General features: G+C 46.3%; 1 protein-coding gene and 1 long non-coding RNA gene across 5 annotated transcripts in view; one reads left to right on the top strand and one right to left on the bottom strand.

The window, feature by feature from the left end:
• Positions 1–23,061, top strand: part of LOC142576144 (uncharacterized) — a 146,115-nt gene that overhangs the window by 22,631 nt on the left and 100,423 nt on the right. The window lies entirely within an intron of this gene.
• Positions 1,913–7,281, bottom strand: LOC142576143 (uncharacterized). Of its 2 annotated transcripts, none has more exons than XR_012826794.1 (3): positions 6,901–7,281; positions 6,015–6,141; positions 1,913–3,642 (listed from the first exon to the last, which is right to left on the bottom strand). It is a non-coding gene; the product is annotated as an uncharacterized LOC142576143 (long non-coding RNA). The 2 variants fall into 2 exon arrangements; XR_012826793.1 differs by having other exon boundaries at positions 6,028–6,141; positions 6,901–7,280.

Genomic DNA, 23,061 nt, shown 5'->3' on the forward strand with positions numbered 1-23,061 from the left:
TCAAACCAAAACTCAACACTTTAGGACGGAATGTTCCCATTGGTGAAATGAACGCCGCATACCTACTAGCCTCTTCTGTAAGTGGAACCTGCCAATAACCCCTGACAAGATCTAGGGTGGAAATAAACTGAGCGCTACTAACTTTCTCAAGGCGCTCCTCGATGTTAGGGATCGGATAAATTTGATCCTTAGTGATGGAATTAAGCCTGCGGTAGTCGACGCAAGGACGAGGTTCCTTGCCCGGTACCTCAACTAAAATCAAAGGGGAGGTATAATCACTCTCACCTGCCTCAATAACACCGAGCTGTAGCATTTTCTTTACCTCAGCCTCCATAATATCGCTCTGGCGGGGTGACACCCGATACGCCTTGGATCGTACTGGCTCTGTGGAGGTAAGTTCTATATCATGAGTAAGTACAGAAGTCCTACCAGGCCTCTCAGAGAACAGACCTTGAAACTCTTGTAATAGCTGGTGTAGTTCGGTTTTCTGCTCGGGCGACAGCGGTGCTTTACTGATAAGGTCACTAATGACTTGACCGGTGTCTTCCCTGTTCGTCACTGAGCCTAGTCCCGGAAGCTCGACCGGAAGCTCTTCAGGAACGTTTACCATCATGCACACCACTGCTTCCCTTTGTCTATAAGGTTTGAGCAGATTACAGTGGTAAACTTGCTGTGCTTTCCGCTTTCCTGGCAGACTTACCACGTAGTTAACGTCCGACAGTTTCTGAACAATTCGTGCTGGGCCCTCCCACTGCACGTCTAGTTTGTTGTTTAGCGATGTGCGCAATATCATGACCTCATCGCCCACCTCAAAACGACGGGCCCTGGCTGTCCGATCATAATAAACCTTGGCCCTCTGCTGGGCCTTTGTCATTGCTTCACCTGACAACTCCTGTGCCCTTCTTAAGCGTTCGAGGAGCTTAAGTACGTACTCCACCACGACTGGGTCGTCGCCCCTACCTTCCCATGATTCTCGAAGCATGCGAAGCGGAGATCGAAGCGAGCGACCGTACACCAGTTCAGCTGGCGAAAACCCCGTAGCCGCATGCGGCGCGGTTCTTAACGCAAACATCACCCCAGGCAGACACAGCTCCCAGTCAGTTCGATGTTCAAAACACAACGCTCTCAACACGCGCTTCATGACGGAGTGGAGCTTCTCAACGGAATTCGACTGTGGGTGGTACACTGAGCTGTGTAGCAGCTTTACCCCACACCTTTCGAGAAAAGTTGTCGTCAAAGCGCTAGTAACCCTTACAAAAATTTTTAATGTGTTTTTTTAGAAAGTCTTTTGAATGTTCTCTATAGAACTCTATTGGGTTTATTTTGATTGCCTATAGGATTTTCCTATAGAGTTTCAAAAGTTATTTGGCCACCGCATTCTTATAGGAACTCTAAAGACGCATTTCTATGGAACATTTCTATCGAGTTGCTTTAAAGATGCTAAAGACAAATTTCTATAGAATATTTCTATCGAGTTTCTTTAGAGATGCTAAAGACAAATTTCTATAGAATATTTCTATCGAGTTTCTTTAGAGATGCTAAAGACAAATTTCTATAGAATATTTCTATCGAGTTTCTTTAGAGATGCTAAAGGCAAATTTCTGTAGAATATTTCTATCGAGTTTTTTTAGAGATGCTAAAGACAAATTTCTATAGAATATTTCTATCGAGTTGCTTTAGAGATGCTAAAGGCAAATTTCTATAGAATATTTCTATCGAGTTGCTTTAGAGACGCTAAAGACAAAATTCTATGGAATATTTCTATGCAGTTGCTTTCGAGTACCTACAAGCAAATGCCTATAAAAGCTAGGCCGATATGTGTAAAGAACTTGCAATTTACCAAAGTTCTACTGTAGGCAATAAGGACTACAGTAAATGCAGTGGCAAAATAATTGGTGCTACAACCACAAAGTATTCAGTTTGAAATGTTTATTGCACTTCAGACTAGATACATACTTCATATATGTGACATACACGCTTCAGACTAGAACTTGCAACACACAAACTGTAGCTGCCAACATGCTTCTCAGGTCAAGCTGGTGGTGCAAACACACGAAACATGAGGTAAAAGAATCAGTGGCAGACTTGATTACAGTTGACACCTGGCAATAACAGGCTTGACTAGGACAAGAAACCATACCATTAAAACTGCAAAAGGAGTGCCTGTTCCAGCAGTGCACATTGAATGGTTGGATACTAAAGCCTGAAAATAGACTGATATGAATGTGCACTGCAATGTTGTGTCAGCCTGACGAAACGACACAGCATTTTAGTTTGTTTAAGTGCAAAAATAACACTGGCAGTCGCTGCAAAAATGTGGCAAATAATGGCTTTCACAGATAAGTACACCATATACCGAAACCACACAGCATATTAGTCTATGTTTATGTGTAAAATTAGCACTGGCAGGCCCTGCAAAAATGTGGCAAACAGTGGTTTTCATAGAGCAGTACAGCATATATCGTACAAAGTTTAAAAGCTTGTATTTCGTTGTAAGGGAAACAATTTTGAGATCAGAGCCAATATTCTAATTAGGGTGAGAAATACAAACCAGACTGACACACGCAATGAATAAAAAAGAGATTTAGCTCAGGAGCTCCTATGTAATGCACATAAACAGTAAAATAGTTTTTCTCGGCAACTATGGAATCAAATTTGATGAGGTTTGATACATTTAAAAATGTTTAAATCATAGTTTTACATTAAAACCATCAATATTTATTAAAATTTGCTGACAATAGCAAAACTTGAAGGAAAAGGACTTAGTTTGCAACTGTAAAAAAATAAAGAAGAACTAGCACAAGTTCGTTAATTCTGTAAATTTTCCTACTCAAATACATCCAAAATACAGAAATACTTTTGAGACAACCACAGCACTAATTTGAAGTTTGTGGCATTTGAGAATTCAACTTGTTGCAGGAAGAACTATTAGGCAGGTTTAAGAAAAATAACACCACGAAGCTTACTAATCCCCGTCTCTGTGCCAGAAAGAGATATCACAGTTCTGCAGACTCCATCTGCTATGTCTAAAGTCAACAAACTTTATATATGAATTTACAGCTTACATGAAATTGTTGCAATGTTTGAGAGTTTCGCACATCTACTCATAAATTAGTGATTGTATATTAGAGCAGCATATGGTATCTCTAATTTGCCAGATTAAATTATGGTATTAGGTCCAACAGAAATGTGATCTCATTTTTCAGTTATGAGTAAGATTTGTTAACCTTACTGCTCTGTTTCTTCAAAATTTGCAGTTTTCATGAATTCGTATCAAAAGCAGACTAGTTGTCTGAAAATGTTTTATCATGGTACTGTGCTACGTGAAATATGCTTTTTCAAATAACATGTTTACTTTGATGCAATGATATTTCTTTATTTTATCTGATTCCCTGCTGAAAAACTGCACAGTATTCACGAGATATGAATAAATAAATATTAAGTGAATAAGTAAACAAATAAATATTGCGGTTTGTCTTATCATTCCACCACCAGCATGACCTGTATGGAGCTTTGGCTACTGCTCACATGTTGCAAGTTCATTCTTACATGATCACCTGCTATTTCACTTCCCAGGAAAGGAGCGAGGAAAGGCTAGTTTTTGGCCTCATTTGGTCCGTCTAGTAACGGCGACGCTGGAGCCTGGAAAATACAATTGAAATTAATTTTCAAAAGGTGTAATGAACATTCAGCCATAATGTATTAGCAGGCACAAACATGCCACAAATATCTATATAGTTGTACCATTATGCTAAGTTTCATTTCAGTATTTCAGAAAAAAATTATAACAGAGAAGTTGCAGAACATCCTACCTCCCCACCACTCTGCCAAACAGCGGCAGTTCTTTTGAGAATCATTTTTGACAATATCTTTACTTTCCCAAGATACTGTGACATCAGCACTGGGTCAATGTGCCTGGCAGTAGAATATCATTGCTGATGACAAAAAGCATCTCCAAACGACAACAGCCTAGTCACACATTAATCTCATCTTGCAATGACAACACATTCCCCATTTATAAGATAAGCAAGCAGGAACACCCATGAGCTAAGAGTCCTATACAGACGTCACACTGTGCATAGGAAACAAATTTTTTGAAAAGAAGGGAATGACCTACTGGCTTCTATTGCTGAGCGGTAGACAAAATTAATATTCCATCCGCTGTTAGCCATAGTTGGTATGTACTATGCTTAATATGCCAATAATAAATTTCTCACATGGAGCTTGAGCAATCATGATGATGCATGTAAGTATCCATTGTATGGGGAACAATAATGTTTTAAGTTGTTTTCGCAAATTATGATGGATAACTGCCAATTAGTGGTATTTGGAACACAGTCGCAGTGTCACTCTCAGATACAATGGACACAGTATATTCGTGCTTTTTGAGTTATTGAAACAATTAGTTTCTAATCTAGTACAGGTATGTACACTGATATGTATCCTAAACGCAATGATAAGACTTCCCAATTGCAATTGAAAAGTTAATTCAGTTTTAATTAAGAAGGGTCCTTCTTGCAACATGGCATGTGAAAAACAGAAAACAAAAATTATACTAATCATGTCTCTTTGAAAATTGATTGCATAACTGCTCTGTAGGTCAAGCAGAAAAGTTAACAAGAAATAACGTGCCTAAAACTAGTTGCAACAAGCAAATTTGTTCCTACGAAGGTTGCAGACAATTCAGTAAACAGATTGTGACCCAGTCTTTTTATGTGGCATTCCTCAGCGAATTTGTTGGTCAATTGGTTGCCGCAGCTGAACAAAACAGATGAACAGTCTAAATCTGGCGTGCAGCCCCAGTCCCATCGGTGCATGGTCAAGTGGGACGAACATACTGATCCGGGGAGTGAATTATGGTGCTGTGTTAGGCAGGTGTTGAGGCACCGGCCAATCTGCTGCATGTACATTTGACCAAATATACACATGATCACAAGAATAGACTACACTACCTCTGACAGACACAAGACAAATTTAGTGGTATCTAAGCAAGCCTTTCTTGTCGGGGTGCCTATATGCACAGCAGTGTGCAAGAGAATTGAGAAAGGCAAGCAGGCAAGGGAGGCTTGCTCGGTGAAAGATACCACCAAAATTGGCGTGTGTGTCACAGGCAGCGTACTGTATCCCTTTCACATGTGGTCAAGTGTACATAGGGCAAACTGGCCGGTATCGTATGTATGTGTATATATATGTATGTGTATATTTCATTCAAAAGACCAGTATGGTCATCCAACTTGGCCGTACATTTCCACAACGGGGCTTCATGTTGGATTACAATCGTTCATCTGTTTCCATCCACTGTAAAAATTGACAAGTGAAATCGATGAGGCATACCACATATATAGTAAGACATGTGGGTGAGCCGCCATTTTTAATGCAACAAACAAAAAAGACATCCTGTGTAGGTCACAAGGTATCCATATCAGTCTGTGCCTATGTACTACTGAAGTAAATGCAGCATAGTAAATACTGACCATCATATTAATTTTCAAGAAATTAAAGCTCACCAAATGTGTATTTTGCAGTGGCTGTTACTAAGGGAACAGAGAAGTAACTGTAAAGATATCAATGATAAACAAAGGTGTGCACACTATGTGCTTAGACCTGTGACATATTTAGTCCACTACACTTCGAATTCCTACATGCACAGAAAACTGCACGAGATTGTAGCACAACCAGAAAAAAAAAATTATGCAAATAAGGGGTACAGAATAGGAAATAGTTTTCAAAGAATAAAACCACAATAAAAAGGCATAAATACACTACGTACAAAGCAAAAATTATATTTAACTTGCAGGTAAGCAACTTACGCAAAAGAAATACTAAACATCAGGAAAGGTTAGGTATAGTTTTATACCGAACACAATAATGTGGGCATAATGGCTATGAACACAAATAAGTAGCAAGTTCAATAAGGTTGCATAAATATTTAGTCTCTTTAGTAAGCTGCAGTATGGAATGTGTTGACAAAATTCACCATGAATGACACCAAGCCCCCTTTTTGGAACACACACATTTCATACACACCTGACATGACCATCCAGATCACACGCCATGCTGCTGCAGCCATATATCCACAGAGTCTGCATTTCTGGGGGCTCCTCGATCTTGTAGTTTATGTTGTGGGTCACGGCCTCGCCACTACAAAATGAGGTCTATGTTAGCTTATAGCAGTGGCACAATAAAGCTGTGATATCGTGAAAACATGCAATCAGCACCTAAAAGGGTCATGAAAACAATGTCTGCACTAATGTGAAAAGAAAGCAAATGCTTGAAATTATCGAATGTCATGACAATAGGGACCTCTACATCAAATAAAGTTTTGGACGCGCCGCAGCAGCAGATTACAATCTAATCTTAATGTTTTTTTCCATTACTTAGTATAGGCAACGTTCCCCTGTCATGTTTAGTTAAGTCAGTTATGTCAACACATCTTGTCTTGGAAATAAAGCTGTACTAGTAGCAAGCTGTGATTGGCTTACATTTTTTCCCTAGAACTGTTCGTTAGCCAAAAACCTCGTAAGCAGAGATTGTGCACAACGTCGAAGCATTTATAAGTGAGGAAACGTCATTGAAGAAAGAATCGATGAAGAGGTAGACGGGTCGTTACTATGCAACTTTAGCAGACAGGCGGGAGCTCACGCACAGCTGCACAAGGTGAACACGATTTCCGAAACTTTTCTCAGCGGAAGCAAACGCTTATCAGTATTATCAATTCCGCACTGCGGCAATAGAGTTGCGTACACAATTTTTACAACCAGCGCGTAGCAAGTATCAGCACAGGGTTCACTGTTGACGTGGGTGTTCCACTTGCTACGTTCGCAAGGCACTCTATACACACACGGGAAGCACACACAACACGGATGAACGCACGTGTAGTTGGCGAGCACGATTGCTTACCGTTTCAACAGTACGGCGAGGTCGAAAGGCGCTCTCCAAGTTTCCAGTGATGCGTCTGCGATGTTACTTGCAGCAAACAAGCCGCTGGGTAGTGGACGAGCTGAGGCACGCTAATAATACGCATTACTTCTTTGCGCCGTCCACCAAGCTTTCCACGACAACCAGCGGAGACAAAGGGAACGCACTCCACGGCATGAAAATCGTTGGTCCACATTTAGCTGGCGCGCCACGCATACGGCGTGCTTACAGCGAGACTCAAGCCATCTTCTGGCACTTTCGTGCTTGCGAACTACGTCTCATTTCATTACAGCAAACCTAATAACACACGATCAAACAAACACATCGATGCAGCTCGCACAACAACCGTTGAAGACGGAGCAATTACAACACGCCGTACCTTCGTATTCAACCTGTCGCGTTGAATACGAAAATACCGGCGCTGCCAGCGCCGTCTGTAAATAGTGCGGCTGTTGTGGCCTCCGTGATTCCTACAATAATACCCACTACAGCAGGTTTTGTGCCGTTTTGGGCCGAACTACATACATATGTTGCTAGACAAGAAGAAACATTGACATGCTCATATTGTGTGCTATAGTTTAGGGCAGAAATAAATTACATGCAGTATTCTTGCTTTTGAATCGCTTATGCCACGTGTAGTCAGCAAAAAGCATGGCCTTCAAGATCCGGACAATTTACCCTGCGTAAGCTATTGCTGGGGTGTGATTTTAACGATTTCAACCTCGGTCACTGGCCTTAAAACCTTAACTGACTTTATGCGCAGCCGTTACCTGCACTACATGCGCCCTCACTTCGTTTCTCATTGAAGTAACTTCCTGCTGTCGTTTAAATGTAGCCCAGAAATTGTCCACACAACCTCGGAGGTACACATGTGCAGTGTGTGATGTTTCCGTGCGCTTGTGTCCGTCGCACAGCAACATATATACGATGATTTTTAATTTTACCCGTGAGGCACAGGTTACGCTTATGTGTTCCCTATCTTGCTTTCGTGGCGATGTGCTTATTATGCGCGGATCGCGCTCATGTGGTCCGTGACTTTTCAAGATTCCTTGAAAAAAAAAATCGTTTCTGCAGCGTGCATTTGTCGCATTTGAGTAATGTGTGCCAGAAATGTGCGGCGGCGTTCGATGTGTTTCCGCCCCAAGTGCTGCAGTCACTGCATGCCAGCAAATAGATATGACGCGATTGCTAAGGCGCAGTTTTGCTTAGTGTTTCTTGGTATACATCTTTGTGATTTACCTGCATATGCGATATAAACTACAATGCGCGCTTCCGTTATATTTCTTTGGTTTTCCTAATTTCGATTAGTGTGATGTTTGCCTTCGTCAATGAGTGTCTTTTTAACGATGCTCTTACTTCATAGTAAAAAACCTCGGAAATGCCGATTGCAAGAACCAGCGTCTTCCAGTGCCTTTCAGTGTGAAATCAGCGCGTTGTTATTTTTTTTTTTTTTTAAGCACTGGATCGCACTGGGTACGCTGGCGCTCGCTGGGACTCACTCGAGACCAGTGAGAACGCTGGATAGGAGCTGGGCAATGCTGGGTCACACTGGAAGAGACGGTCGCATTGGAAACTGCGCTGGTTGTGTTTGTGCCGCGCTGGCTCCAGTACGCAAGGACGAGCGCTGCTGAATATTAAATGCTTTATACAATTTCATCACTTCATACTAGTCTCTTGTCCTAAATAACACTATATCTTAGGGTCATAGAACTATTTTGTGTCGCAGCATGGAATAAAGGTGCGTGAGCTGCCTTGTTTATTCCTGCACATGTGACAATGAAAATCACTTTCGTTTTTTGCATTTTGCCTTTTGACAAGGCGGATAGCTAAATTCTTGAACGAAACCACGCAAACGCAGAGGACGCCGCTTTTTTAGTAGTTCGCACGTAACATATGATTGGGAGTTATCGCCATTGTCGCAGTGTTGTGGAGTGGACATGAAATCCAGAAGTCGTTCAGACGCGCTCGAATGGACCCCGAGTTCGAAGCCTACCGCTGCTTGATATTATCGCACCGATAACAAGGCTGAGGCGATTCGTGCGCTTCCACTTTCCCTATTGTACTAAAAATAGTTCTGAGGCTCAAATACACACATTTTAGCTTTCGCCAGCTACCCGCGCCGATATCAGTCCCCACCGAAGCTTAGGCATAGCGTATCCGCCGAGTCCGTCTGCACGCTATCGGCGCGTCTAACCTCAAGAATCAAGGAGTCTAACAAGGATAAATTACTTTATATTTCAGATTTAGCATCGGTGCTTTTAAATAAACAATTTTTTCATGTCTACAGTGCCAGCACAAGAAGTGAGGAGCGCCGATGTGACGCGTCATAAACGCAGATATATGTGCTGTCGCCGAAGGCTCCCAGCACTAGCCTGCGCTTCTCTGACGAATATATATGACTAGACAGACGTGTAGACTGAAAGACATCACTGAACTAAGAAAACATAGCATACCCCTCGCGTGAAGAACAAGAAACGGCTATCGAAATCGGCAGTAACAGCCCATTCATGCAGCGTCCCGGGTCGGTGGTTCATTTAGGACTTTTTTCGAAGTTAAAATACCAATCGCAAGTGAAAGTCGATGTTATGGCACTTCCGAGCACACTATTGAATACGGAAAGCAAAATTTTCTTTGTGGTACAGGCGTGAGTTTTAGTTGCTGGGCGATAGCGCATCTACCACGTCTGTGCAAGACTTCTCTCTGTGAAACTAAAAGTGCTTCTCGATTTTGGTATGCTAAATTATCCACCTGTGCTCGTATGCTGGCGTGGCGTAGCGGTAGTGATCCGGGCTGGGGATCTGCAGGTGCGACGATCGAATCCTGGTCGGAGCACTTCTGTTTTTACATGTTCTTTTTTTCGTTTTTCATTGCACTAAAACGCTCTCTGTTGCTTTCTCTATTCAAAAAATACATACGGTGTCTAGGCACCGCGTATTTAACGCGCTACACTCTAAGAAAAAAAGGACTAAAAGGGGTAGGGAGGTTAGTCCTTTTGGGGACTAACTGATTTGCCACAACCATTAGTCCTTTTGGGGACGAACTGACATGGGATGAACTGTTACTCCCCATGCGCTTACTCCTTCGGGGACTAACAGTTGCCCCTGCCCGATGGTCCTCAAGGGAGTAACTGTAATTCGTTCCGATGCTCCGCAAAGGTGTAATTAATTAAAATAGGCATTTATACCCTAATAAAAAAATTAATGAGCTGAAAAAAAAACGTGCCCGAAAGCAGGATTCGAACTCACGTCCTCTCGCTCACAAGTCAGGTACTCTAACCACTTCACCACGCCGCTTGCTTGGCAAGACGGGCTATTTCGACAAGGTTAAGCATGGGAACGCAAGTGCGGCAATATAAAAGTGACTGTATTTTGTGCAAGCTATGCAATCAGAGTCTAACGTTGAGTGTACTTGCAACCATAAGCGACTGCGAAAAGAAATCAGCCCGAGTATTTTTTTAGGGTGATTTAAACTGAGGCACTACGCCATGTATACGTGTAGCGAGCTCAAACGGGGCACCGAAGACGACAGAGAAGGGCAATTTCTCTGTCGCTTAGCGCGTGCCGTTTGAGCTACACATCGCTTCAGTTCGAAACCTCCTTGGAACGGAAGGAATTTAGGTACTATGGACCAAGAAAATCTAGCCGTCTATCAGTGACTTGCGCGTTTAATGTGTATCGCTCACTTATGGGGTGAGCACGAAGGGCATGCCTCTTCACATTCCAGTTTTAAGTTTCACGTAATTTTCTCACGAAGAGGCAAGGTGCTGCTTTGCATGTAGTTCAATAGACAATGCACGAACTTCGAACCATTCACGATTTATAGACAATACCGTTTTCGCCGCATCGCTCCATGACACGGACGAAAACAGCGAAGTGCCTGGGGAGTAACTGTTGCCGTTCGTCCTCCCATTGCTCTCTTTCCGAGCAGGGACTAAACACTTACTCTCCGAAATTTGCACACGGCCCGCACATTCATGCAGTTAGTCCTTTGAGGGACGAAAGCGCCCTTTTTAGGACTAACGGCGCAGTTACTCCCGTTTTCCCCGGGATTTTTCTTAGAGTGTAGAACTGTTTTTCGCACCAGTAACCAGCGCCTCCAAGTACGCCGCGCTTGCCCAGCGCCCCATGCATCCAGCGCGCGGCACTGGACTCATAATCCGGCGATGCACTGGATACTGGGTACTGTTTATAGAGTGAAAATATAGAGCCGTTCTTAGACAGGCCGCACTTTAGCTTCTTTAATGTCCTATAAACGTTCCTTTATAGAACTCAGTACATATGCCATATGATGGCACATTTTTAGAACGGGAATGGAAAGCCAGTCTAGAGACAGGCCGCATTAGAAGTTCCGAAAACGTTCTATAAATTTTTCTATAGAATTGGGTGCATAAGATGTCAACACGACCTCTATAGAATTATTATGGTGGATGTAGAGCCATTCTATAGACAGGCCGCATTAGAAGTTCTGAAAAGGTTCTATAAACATTTTTTCTGTAGAATTTAGCACATAAGATGTTAATACGACCTCTATAGAACGTTTCTGAAAACGTTCAATAAAAATTTTTCTATAGAATTTGGTACATAAAATGTCAATACGACCTCTATAGAACATTTATGGAGGGTGAATGGAGAGTCGGTCTATAGACAAGCCGCATTAGAAGTGTTAAAAACTTTCTATAGACATTATTTTATAGAATATTGTACATATGATGACAATAAACCCTCTATAGACTGCTTATAGAGCGTGAATGGAGAGTCAGTCTATAGAAAAGCCGCATTAGAAGTGTTAAAAACTTTCTATAGACATTATTTTATAGAATTTAGTACATATGATATCAATACACTCTCTATAGAACATTTATAGAGAACGAATGGAGAGCCATTCTATAGACAGGTCGCGTTAGAAGTTTTAAAGACATTCTATAAAAATTACTTTATAGAATTCAGTACATAGGACGTCAATACACCCTCTATTGCACATCTATTGTGTGTGAAATGACTTGTTTCTATAGAAAGGTTTCTATAGACTTCTTATAGAGATTCTATGCAGACGACTCTATAGGTCGCGAGTTCCTATAGAGTCCCTTTTGACTCCATAGGAACTCATTAGGAGTTCTAAAGGAACTCTAAATCCATTTTCATAAGGGAAACACTGTGCCCTGATCTGATTGGATTTCCGCAGGGAAACCAACTCGCGCAAATATGGACAGTAGTGCATTAACTATCTCTACTGAGCTGAGTTCTTTAAGCGGCACTGCTTCAGGGAACTTTGTCGCTGGGCAGATCACAGTCAAAATGTGTCTGTACCCCGTGGCTGTTACCGGCAGAGGTCCCACAGTATCAATAACGAGCCGTCTAAAAGGCTCCGTAATGATAGGTACCAATTTCAACGGCGCCCTCGATTTGTCCCCTGGTTTGCCCACCCGCTGACAAGTGTCACATGTCCTCACGAAATGGTCTGCGTCCCGAAAACACCCTGGCCAATAGTACTCTTGCAAGAGACGGTCCTTAGTTTTCTTAACTCCAAGGTGTCCGGACCACGAACCCCCGTGTGACAAGCGCAACAGATCCTAACGATAGCATTGAGGCACGATCAGCTGATCGAACTCCACTCCTCTGCGGTCTAGATACTTCCGGTACAGGACTCCACCTCTTTCCACAAAACGCGCAGTTTTCCTGGCGATACCTTCTTTGACATTGCAGCGCACGTTTTCCAGGCTGCCATCCTTTTTTTGCTCGGCTATCAAAGCCGTCCGGCTGACTTTTAGCAACCTATCAAGTCCGTCTGACGTAGGCGCGATGAGCAAATCAGTAGATAGCTCTTCTAACTTTCCCGCGTCGGGCGTTTCCTCTCCAGTATCTGGCGCCTTTAACGTTACAGACTCAAGTTTATTCAGTTCGGGCGTGCTCGGAATATCAGCTTGCTGCGCCTCTGACCCTTTTTCGTTGTTTGATAACGTCGGCCCCGCAACTACCGCCTTTGCAGCGAGCTCCCGAACCTTCGATCTGGTTAAGGCCTGAACACTAGCTTCACCAAACAAAAGCCCCTTCTCGCGCAGGAGGTGATCGGACCTGTTTGAAAATAGGTACGGGTACTGGGGGGGCAGCATAGATGACACTGCCGCCTCCGTCTCAAGCGCTCCGAAAGGTCCTTCAATAAGCACTTTTGCTACTGGCAGACACACGCTATGAGCTTCCACGGCTTGCTTGATCCATGCGCACTCGCCCGTGAACATATGGGGTTCTACGTAAGACGGGTGAACTACATCCATCGTAGCTGCGGAATCGCGAAGCACTCGGCACTCTTTCCCGTTCACGAGGAGGTCTCGCATGTAAGGCTCGAGAAGCTTCATGTTCTCGTCAGTGCTGCCGATTGAAAAAAACACAACTTTTGGTGTTGTTTCCGGACACTGCGCCGAAAAGTGACCCGGCTTCTGGCACGTATAACAAACGCCCGCTCGCCTCATCTCGAACCGCTTTCTGCGTTTGGCTGCCGCCGTCTCTTTACGTCTGGTCGGACTGCTTTCACTCGCATCCGCACTACGCGTGTCCCCCTTTAATCTCATGGGCGTGAACCTCGGCCTCTCCAACTTCGAGCCAAATTCACCCTTTTGACCGTCCTTAGCTCCGCGAGCCCGACGCGTCACAAACTCCTCGGCTAGCTCAGCGGCTTTAGCCACCGTACAAACGTCTGGCCTATCCAAGACCCAGTATCGCACGTTCTCCGGTAACCGACTATAAAACTGTTCTAGCCCGAAGCACTGCAGAACTTTATCGTGGTCACCAAACGCTTTTTCTTCTTTGAGCCACTCCTGCATGTTTGACATAAGCCTATACGCAAACTCTGTATATGACTCACTTTTGCCTTTCTCATTTTCCCGAAACTTCCGACGGAACGCCTCCGCAGACAGCCGGTACTTTTTTAGAAGACTCGATTTCACTTTGTCGAAATCCTCTGCTTCCTCTCTATCCAAGCGAGCGACTACGTCGGCCGCCTCGCCGGGTAACAAAGTGAGCAAGCGCTGTGGCCACGTTTCCCGAGAGAACCCCTGCTTCTCGCACGTTCGCTCAAAGTTAACCAGGAACAAACCAATGTCCTCTCCAAGCTTAAACGGCCGCATCAGGTCAGTCATTTTGAACAATACGCGTTCTCCTGCACCGTGTGCCTGACTTCCATTACGAGCGCGTTCCATTTCTACCTCAAGACGCTTCATTTCCAAAGCGTGTTGACGGTCACGCTCTTGTTGCTCTCGCTCTTTCTGTTCTTTACGTTCACGCTCTTCTTTTTCTTTTGCAGTCTCCCTCTCTTCAATGGTCTCAAGGCATTCCGACAGCTCGTCATCCTCAGCCTCTAACTCAAAAATAGCCTTTAGCAGTTCTGGTTTTCTGAGTTTGTCCGAGACATCCAGACCCAACTCTCTTGCAAGCTCCAACAATTTCGGTTTGCGCAACGACTTCAAATCCATGGCTGCTCTGAATGCTGCTTTCTCTACTGCTTACTATTGTCTTGCCGCAAACTAACCCGGCAGCAACGACAACCACAATTACCAGCTCTGTTTCTGACACTAACAAAAAGCCTGGCAAAGCTCAGAAGAAGAAAGTCCCGCACTCACCAAACCTCGCAGCCAAGAGTCCAGCGCAGTCGTTCCGCTGCAGGCAACCAGTCATCACACAGGGCTCGTTGCACTGCTCCCGGATCGTCGATGAGCTGCTCAGCATACAGTCAACTGCATCTCTTCGCTGCTGGCCTCCGTTGTCGCGATCCCACCGCTGCCACCAGATGTTTTGGATCGCACCGCTGGTACGATCTGTTGGGAACTCGGCGCTGACGCCCGTGGTTGTACCTGGGTCGCAAGCCCCAAGGGTAGCGTTGACCTGGCGGCCTGGGGTACAACTGGAAGCATCCGAAGGTCCCGGCAAAGCATGAGTCGACTGGTAACAACAAAACAACTTGTTTATTTTAACATCGCAAAGAGTTGGCGGTCAGGTTGACCGAAGTAGAGAGACGGGAGAGCACTTTACTCAACAGAAGAAATCGGAGCCCTCCTTCTTGGCGTCCGGGGGCAGCTGTTTTTATACTCTCGCAGTTGAGGGCAAGAAGGAACCCCTCAAAAGACGAGCACGTGAATGTACAATGGGCTAATGGTGACGCACACTGTCGTAGCGCTGCCGTAGCACCATGTCGAGCACGATCTCGTAGCACCCTGTCGTAGCGCTGCCGTAGCACCATGTCGAGCACGATCTCGTAGCACCCTGTTGTAGCGCTGCCGTAGCACCATGTCGAGCACGATCTCGTAGCACCCTGTTGTAGCGCTGCCGTAGCACCATGTCGAGCACGATCTCGTAGCACCCTGTTGTAGCGCTGCCGGTCGGGCACAATGACTGTAATGAGAGGATGATCCCTGCTTTCGCATCGCCTGGTTCTGGCACAATGACTGGAATGCGAGGGTGATCCTTTGCGGTCGCATCGCCGCAGTCGCGCCTGGAAACACCTGCCGATGAGTGTTGCGGCGACGACGACCGGGCCAAAATGTCTGCCGCCCCGCCGCAGTCGCGCCGGCAAAACCACGTGTCGCAGGCGAAACGCAACACTGCTCAGCCAATAATGAAAAAGTTGGGTAATTAAACTTAATTAAGTAGTGAGTTATGAGGGAAAATGTCCGAGTTGCTATAGACTACTGCGAATAGTATGCGTTCAGTTCAATTCGCTTCCGACGCGCCTTTCATTCTTAAATTCTTGCCTCAAGTTATGTAGGACACCCTGTATAGTCCAGTGCGTAGGTCAGAGGTCTTGCGTGTTGGCTGTGCCACTACATATAGGCAGGCAAGGACTATCGCTCCAAGAAAGGATATAGCACCGCTGATATATCAGTACTGTATACTGTTCCGCTACGCTGTACTTGCAGCGCAGTATAGACAAACAACAAATGTGCGAACGGCAGCAGATTAGTCGCATCTGCCTCTCGCATCTCCAGGGGCACCTTGCACGAACATTTAGTACCGAAAATAATAACGAATTTAACAACGCCTTCTTAAATGTTCCGTAGACAACGCCTAGACCACACAAGAACGGGTTCTTAAATCTTAAATTCTTTATTATTCGCGTTACTAAATGTTCGTACAAGCCGCCTCAGATCGCTCTGCATACAGTCAAATGTATGCACGCGGGAAAAATATAAAAGCATTCAAATAAATGCGGTCGGAAGCGTGAAAACAACCGAAAGAAGTGAACGGGAAAAACAAATGGCACGGCAGGGTAAAACTCGGTTGTGTGAAACGCGTATACGAGGTTGGCACAAACGCACACACGCGCACCTGGGCGCTTGTGCTGCGCGCCTGCTCAGCACGTGGCTCTCGGCTAGCGCCGCGACAGCGCTCGACGACGCCAAATGCGACAGCTTGCGCGTCGGGCGCGACGCACAGCTGCACGCCGTCAGACCGTGGCTCACACGCACACACACACACACACACACACACGCGCGCACGCACATATAGATAGAAACGTCAAAGTTGAACTCTGTGCCGTGGCTAGGCACAAGCTATAGCGCAGGCCGCCTATAGTTGTTTGTGCGTTTGCACGACACGACGTTCTCCGCGAGCTGCTTTTTTTTTTTTTTTTTTTTTTTTTTTACCGTGTTACCGCGGGGGCCGCAGACTCTGTACACAGCGGCGCGGCGCGTTTGCGCGTCTGGCTTATCTGTTATCGCACCTATTTCCTTTCCTCATTGCCGCGTTATTATATTTCTCTTTTCACTTTCGCCCGACACCGCGCAAGAGCGCGACGCGCGCAAACGCGCACTCCCGCGTCCAACACGCAAGCACACGACGCGACGCGACGGGCCACGCGTCGCTCATAATGAGAGGCCCGTCACTTCTCGTTCGCTCGTCCGGCTTATTTTTTTACGCTGCGGCGCGCTCTCGGGTTGCCTTCTTTCCGTTCTCTTGCTGGCGTGGCTGTGACGGGCAGGACGTTCTTTATTTCGCTCTATTTCAGTTCGGTGGGACCATCGGCTTCACTTGCCATACATCATTGGCGCTTGTGCTATATATATATATATATATATATATATATATATATATATATATATATATATATATATATACGGAAAGTGTTAGAAGTCAGGCGGCATCTGTTTCTGTTCCCGGGTCACGCTAGGTGCCATACACTATATAGTGAGAAAGAATGTTTATTTTGGGAGATATTTAGGTTTGCGTCGGGTCTTTTGGCTTTACGCAAATAGGCAGAAGTGCCGCCTTTTCACTCACTCACTCGCTCACTCACTCACTAACCGGGTCTGACGTAACACTGTGCCAGTATAAAGCGCCTTGCAGGCACCACACAGAAACCACTAGCGCAGAACAGCGTTTGTGCCATTTGTGCACACATAGCGGTTGTGTGTCGTATATGTGCACGCGTGCCTTGTGTAGATGTCATGAGGGTCACTTCTCATGGCTTCGTGTGGCCCGCGCGTTAGCACCGGAAGAATGCAATGATTGTACTTTTTTTTTTTTGAAGGACACTGGCAAGCTCTTGCAGTCAGAATTTGGCAATGCCTGCCATATGCGCTCCAGCCCATTTTTATCGTTCTGTAGATTTCCTTCTCACGACCTGCGGTTCCCCTGAAGCCAAATTGTTCTAGATAAACGTCTATTCTTGCGTACAGATTCCAGAGGCGGGCTGCCAACCATGATATAACAGCCCTTTGTGAAAGCAGTTTCACGCAAGCCGATAGCCCATCGCGAGTGTCGCTTGGTCAATGCAGCCAGCTGTCTTTTATGCCACTGTTGGTTTCGCGTCAAAAGGCAAAAAAAAAAAGGGGGGGGGGATATATGCTATCACAGACTGGCGGTGCGCTTGATGCGGCGCGGTTATGAAGGTGTCCAGCTGGTCCATATATCAAACCTGGTCTCGTTGTCTCAGAGACGCAGTAATAGCCGTAGTCGGAGGACCCAATTTACAGTGTAATTTGCGGCTCAATATCTCGGCCGAGTGCTTGGCATCGTAAATGTCGAACACTGCGTTCAAACCGCTAGCAGCACCGTATACACATAGGCAGCAGTCAGGCGCAGTGTAGATGATATGTGGCCAAAAAGTGATGTGGAGCTATTTTCCGTGTCCTTATTGTTTATGTATTCTTTTAATCGAACAGTCTGCGGCAGATAATAAAATAGGAACAGAGCCAGATATGAAGGATGGCGTTGGGTCAGCATGCCGATGGAATGAGTGAGATAGAGAGAAAGTGTGTATATGTGTTGTGTGTGTGTGTGTGTGTGTGTGTGTGTGTGTGTGTGTGTGTGTGTGTGTGTGTGTGTGTGTGTGTGTGTGTGTGTGTGTGTGTGTGTGTGTGTGTGTGTGTCATGGCATACCATCCTTACTGCCGATCGTAGTATGCGACGAATAATTTGCTTTTTCTTCATAAAATTATGTACACTACTTACGCGGACTTGGATAACATTTTGTTCGTAATTTATCTCTCATCGTAATGCATATCTAAGCGGACAAATTGTAGCCGAATAGACGGCCTGCACGTACCTTCGACAGTATTTAAGGTAGTATTATATATTGTCTATCCGTGGCAGAGTGCGAAAACGTTCCATGTCTAAGCAATCAACCTTGTCTGCCAATAAAACAGGTCGTGTGAATTGGGCCGTAACACCTCAAGGAGTGTCGCAGTATGCATACGAAACGTGGGAACAACCAGGAAACACTGTGTGCTATAGTAGGCACTTAAGTTCAAAATGTAAGCAGACGCTTTACACACCGGGATACTTGTAGAGCCACGCTTGTAGCATTTAACCGAGAGACTGAAAACAGACTTTGACCACATACTGTCGATCGCCGAGCGATTGTTCATATAGATGAGCCCCACCCCCCCTTCCCCTACTCCCCCAACATAAGAGGTGACGAAATTATTTCTGGATGCTCTTTAAGTTGTTACCAGCGTTCATCCCGAAGAAGAATAGTGCGTCGATGAAGGAGCAATGGCAGCGGCAGATTCAAATCCTGTAACTCTAGCCGTGGCTGTAGGACTCCTTGGAAAGTTGCGAGACTTCGTGTCTCAGCAACAAGCTGGGCCAGAGGAAGTACACAAATACTCTGTGCACAACTTTGTTGCATCTTGCGCCTTAAAAGCACCAGTGCAAATGAAAATTACAGAGATTTTCTTTCCTTCAAAATGAGATAGGCAGCAACGTAACTGTTACCACTTCGTATACATTTATGTACATAACTTCATAAATTGCATCTCACACTTTTCACTCTATGTCTGCTGTGCCATGTGTTGTTCTGTATTCTAGTGAATACTCAGTTTAGTGAACTTTCAGTCAAGTGAACTGTTTCCTTGGGTCCCTTGAAGTTCATTCAAGTCAGAGTTCGCTGTAGGGAGTTTCTGAACATGCTCTAGAAATTCGCGTATCACGCTTGCGGTCTTACACCACGAATTAAAAAGTTGCGTAAGTAACTAATTTTCAATTGTTTAATTAATTAAACAAATAGTTATGCGAAAATAATGAATAGCCTCAGGTACTCTAGGGGACTGCCAACGCTATACGTTCAGTTCAGTTTGCGTCCGAAGTTCCTTTCATTTTTGAAGTCTTGGCTCTCAAGTTACGTGGGAGAACCGGCATATACATGACGTATATACACAGACAATGCGCCTGCCAGATTGCTCTTGCATGTAATCCGACGTACAGCGCACGTCGGACTCTCTGTTCTTTACGTCTTCTCGATATACATATTAGAGACGGCTCGTCTCACCATAGATATGTACAGTCACGTGCAATGTGAGCTGCAACACGGCGGCGCCGACATATGAACAACAACAACAAAAAAACATTTGTTTCATAATTAACAGTAATCGGAATGGTGTTTACATATCTGCAATTTATTGTATGTCGACGCCGGACTTGCAGACTCGGGACCCCTTCAACCACGGGCACCGTGTTGCAGCTCATATTGCACGCGACTGTACCTCCAGTCAGAAGCGCGCTTACAATTAAGAGCATGCTGGCTGGCCGTAAAAAGACGCGCGCAGAGGGGGCTTGCTCGCCACTAGATTATGGCGCAACGCGTGCGTGCGTGCGTGCGTGCTTGCTTGCTTGCGTGCGTACGTAAAGTAGTGAAGGTTATTGGTGATGGGAGGGGGGGGGGGGCGACCAGCAAGCGCACGTAAGAGAGAGCACGATAGAAGCTGCTATATACAAGCGCGTCGAGCAAATGCGTTGAAAGCCGATTGAGAAGAGTGCCACACGCGCACGTATGTATGATACACACACACACACGCACACATGCTCAGCTGCTCCTGACACTGCGTCGGTGGCGTCGCCACCGGTACGCGGAGCAGCAGCGGGAGCCATTGACGGGCACCGCAATCCCGTAATGACAGCCGGGTGTCAGCGACGCGCACGACTTCTCTTCGCCCTCGCCGCATCCACGTAGCGAGCCACGTAGCGAGCCGCCCGCGTGCGTGCGCGGGAAGAGCACGGCCGGGTCACCTCTTGCAGGAAAGCGAAGGCAGCTCTTGCGCCGCAGGACGAGAGAGTGCCGCGGGACGTTGAAAGCCTCTATATGGGCCGGCGGCGTTTGACACGTCTTCATTAGCCTGCGCCCCCTCCCCCTTTTCGACCAAGTGGGCCGCTTGGCTGCCGATCACGCCCCGCGGAGCTCTCCTCTTTTTCGGCCCAGGGAGGGGGGGATCTACACGTGCTCCACGCGCTGCCTTTCGATGTGCGGGCACTCTCTATACATATGCGGTGCGTGCCCGTCACATTTGGGAGTATGGTTATCCTTTCGCCGAGAACACCTAACGTCTTGCAATGGTGCGTTCGGTGTCCACAAGGCGCGCTGTAGCCTGAGTTGGGGATTCTTGCAAGAGCAGAGCTTGCGTGGTGGACCTGTTTCCGTCAGTCTGATTAGAATTTTCCGGCTTGCTCACGCCATCTTGCACAATTACGGGGCACACGCATAAACATGCGTGCATTCACGTGCACACATAGGAGCACGTGGACTCGAACATAGTGCACGTACGTTTGTGCGTGCATGTGCATGGTGTGTGTGTGTGTGTGTGGTACGTACGTACGTACGTACGTATGTATGTATGTATGTATGTATGTATGTATGTATGTATGTATGTATGTATGTATGTATGTATGTATGTATGTATGTATGTATGTGACGCACATCAGAGGCTATAGACGAGTTGTTTGCAGCTCTGAAGACGATGGGATAAAAAAAAATATTGCTGCTATATTTCACTTCGAAATCAAACTGCGCGAGCCACTATGCGCTCGTGGACTGTATAGCACTTATCAGCCGGTGAGAAGGGTCTGCGCCACTACAGGACTTCGGTATGCGCGAGTACCGCGGTCACACTGTTTATTCGTTTGTTTCGGAGGCCTTTCAGGTGACTGTCCGCCTGCATGTTCTTCCGGCCGTTCCACCTGGCTCGGTTACAATGCAACTCAAAGATGCTAGCGAAAGGGAAGGCCAGCTAAAATGGAACGAGGACGCTTATCGGAGCGGGTGACGTGCACCTCTCGCCGTAGATTAAACCTCGTCGCCGCCTCTGGCGCGACAAAAGCGCCCCACTACAGATAAGAGCGAAGGCGGAAACGTAAGCAAAACGGAAGTCCACTGGCCTAATAACAGGAAGGAAATCAAGGTATAGTCTTGAACACAATTAGACAATAAATAAAAAAACAAAGAATAACGGTGCTCTCTACACAATCACTCTTAGCAGCTCTTTCAAAACACACGTGCTAAATAGCTGAGTATGTAAAGGTAAGAGGGAGGCGTGTGGAACGGAAAGTAAAGATAACAGCCGCGGAAAAAACGGACTAAGCAACAAAAGAAAGTTCGGAAATACAAAAATAATGAAAGAAAAGCGAATGAAAACTATTCCCAGCACTGCAGTCCTGTCAAACTACGGGGAAAAAAGAAAGAATTGAGCGCGCTTGACGACGGTGAGACGTGAGCGTTGATCCGCGCACACCACCGTGCGGGGCTTCACTCCGGGATCCTCTCGTTATATCATTTCGCCATCAAGGTTGTGGGCGTGTGGTGGTGTTCGTTACTTTTTTTTCTTTTTTTTCGCCGCCTACGTCGGAGGCGTTTGTCAAGCGCCTCTTTTATTTTTCCATGCCGTGTCTGTCTTTTTGATTTTTGTTTCCCTTCCGAAGTTCCGTTCGCAGCTTTCTTTTGTATTTCCCGCCGCCCCCCCACCCACTTTGCCCAGCGTTGCGCACTGCTATCTCGCTGTCCGTGTTCTCGGCCGCGACAGCCGTCACACCGACGAGCTCGCCGGCGCCGCCTTCCACGCTCTCTTGCGCACGCGCGCGTCGCTTAACGTCGTCGCCCGTCTCTCTCTGTGTGTGCCGCTGGGTGGCGCTGGTGGCGGCGGCGGCGACGCGACGTGCACTGTCCGCGTACGTAGCGTGCAATTTCCGACAGCTCCGCCGTGATCTCACGTCCGGCGCTCCGACGGCAGCGTGTCATTTGGACCTAAGTGTTTTTCACTGACGTGACGGTTTCTCCCTCGCGTACGGCTCTGCCACGTAGCGCGGGGATCCATCCCCGTGTACCTCCCTGTTGGGCGCTCTTGCTCGGCGTCGTTTATCCTGTCTCGGCTCTTATTGTGTCGGCTTCCCGTCGCTGACGCGCGGAGCGACAACCACATCGGAGCGTATATCCGACGTATTTGCGGCGCCGTGGGGCCATGTGTGTGGTATACGTTCGCTACGCGTGGTGTCTTGTCTCCCTTTGCGCGTTGACCACGCCGTATAATTTTGGAGCGAGACACGTTCTCTCCGAGCGCTAGGTGGAAACAGCTTACTTCGGCCGTGAGAATAATGCTTTAACGTTTCCGCTGCGCAAAACGTGCATTTGACGATGTCTACGAGGCGCCGGAAATGCGTCGAAAATACGCGCCATCTGGTTGGCGCCTATATATGAGGCGCTTTCGATAGTGTTCGACCCATATCTTCACTGGCGCCAATTTATTGCGCCTTAATGTCTTTCTCGCATTTTGCAGACCAATGCCCACCCGATTATTGGTTGGCGCGCCTTGTAGAGCCAAGGTTTCACAAGTGGGCGCTGCCTGTATAAACACGGAGCGCTGTGCCTGTACCGTTATGCAGTCACGTGTGC

This window comes from Dermacentor variabilis, chromosome 3, assembly GCF_050947875.1.
Source record: "Dermacentor variabilis isolate Ectoservices chromosome 3, ASM5094787v1, whole genome shotgun sequence".
Classification (NCBI taxonomy): Eukaryota; Metazoa; Arthropoda; class Arachnida; order Ixodida; family Ixodidae; genus Dermacentor; species Dermacentor variabilis.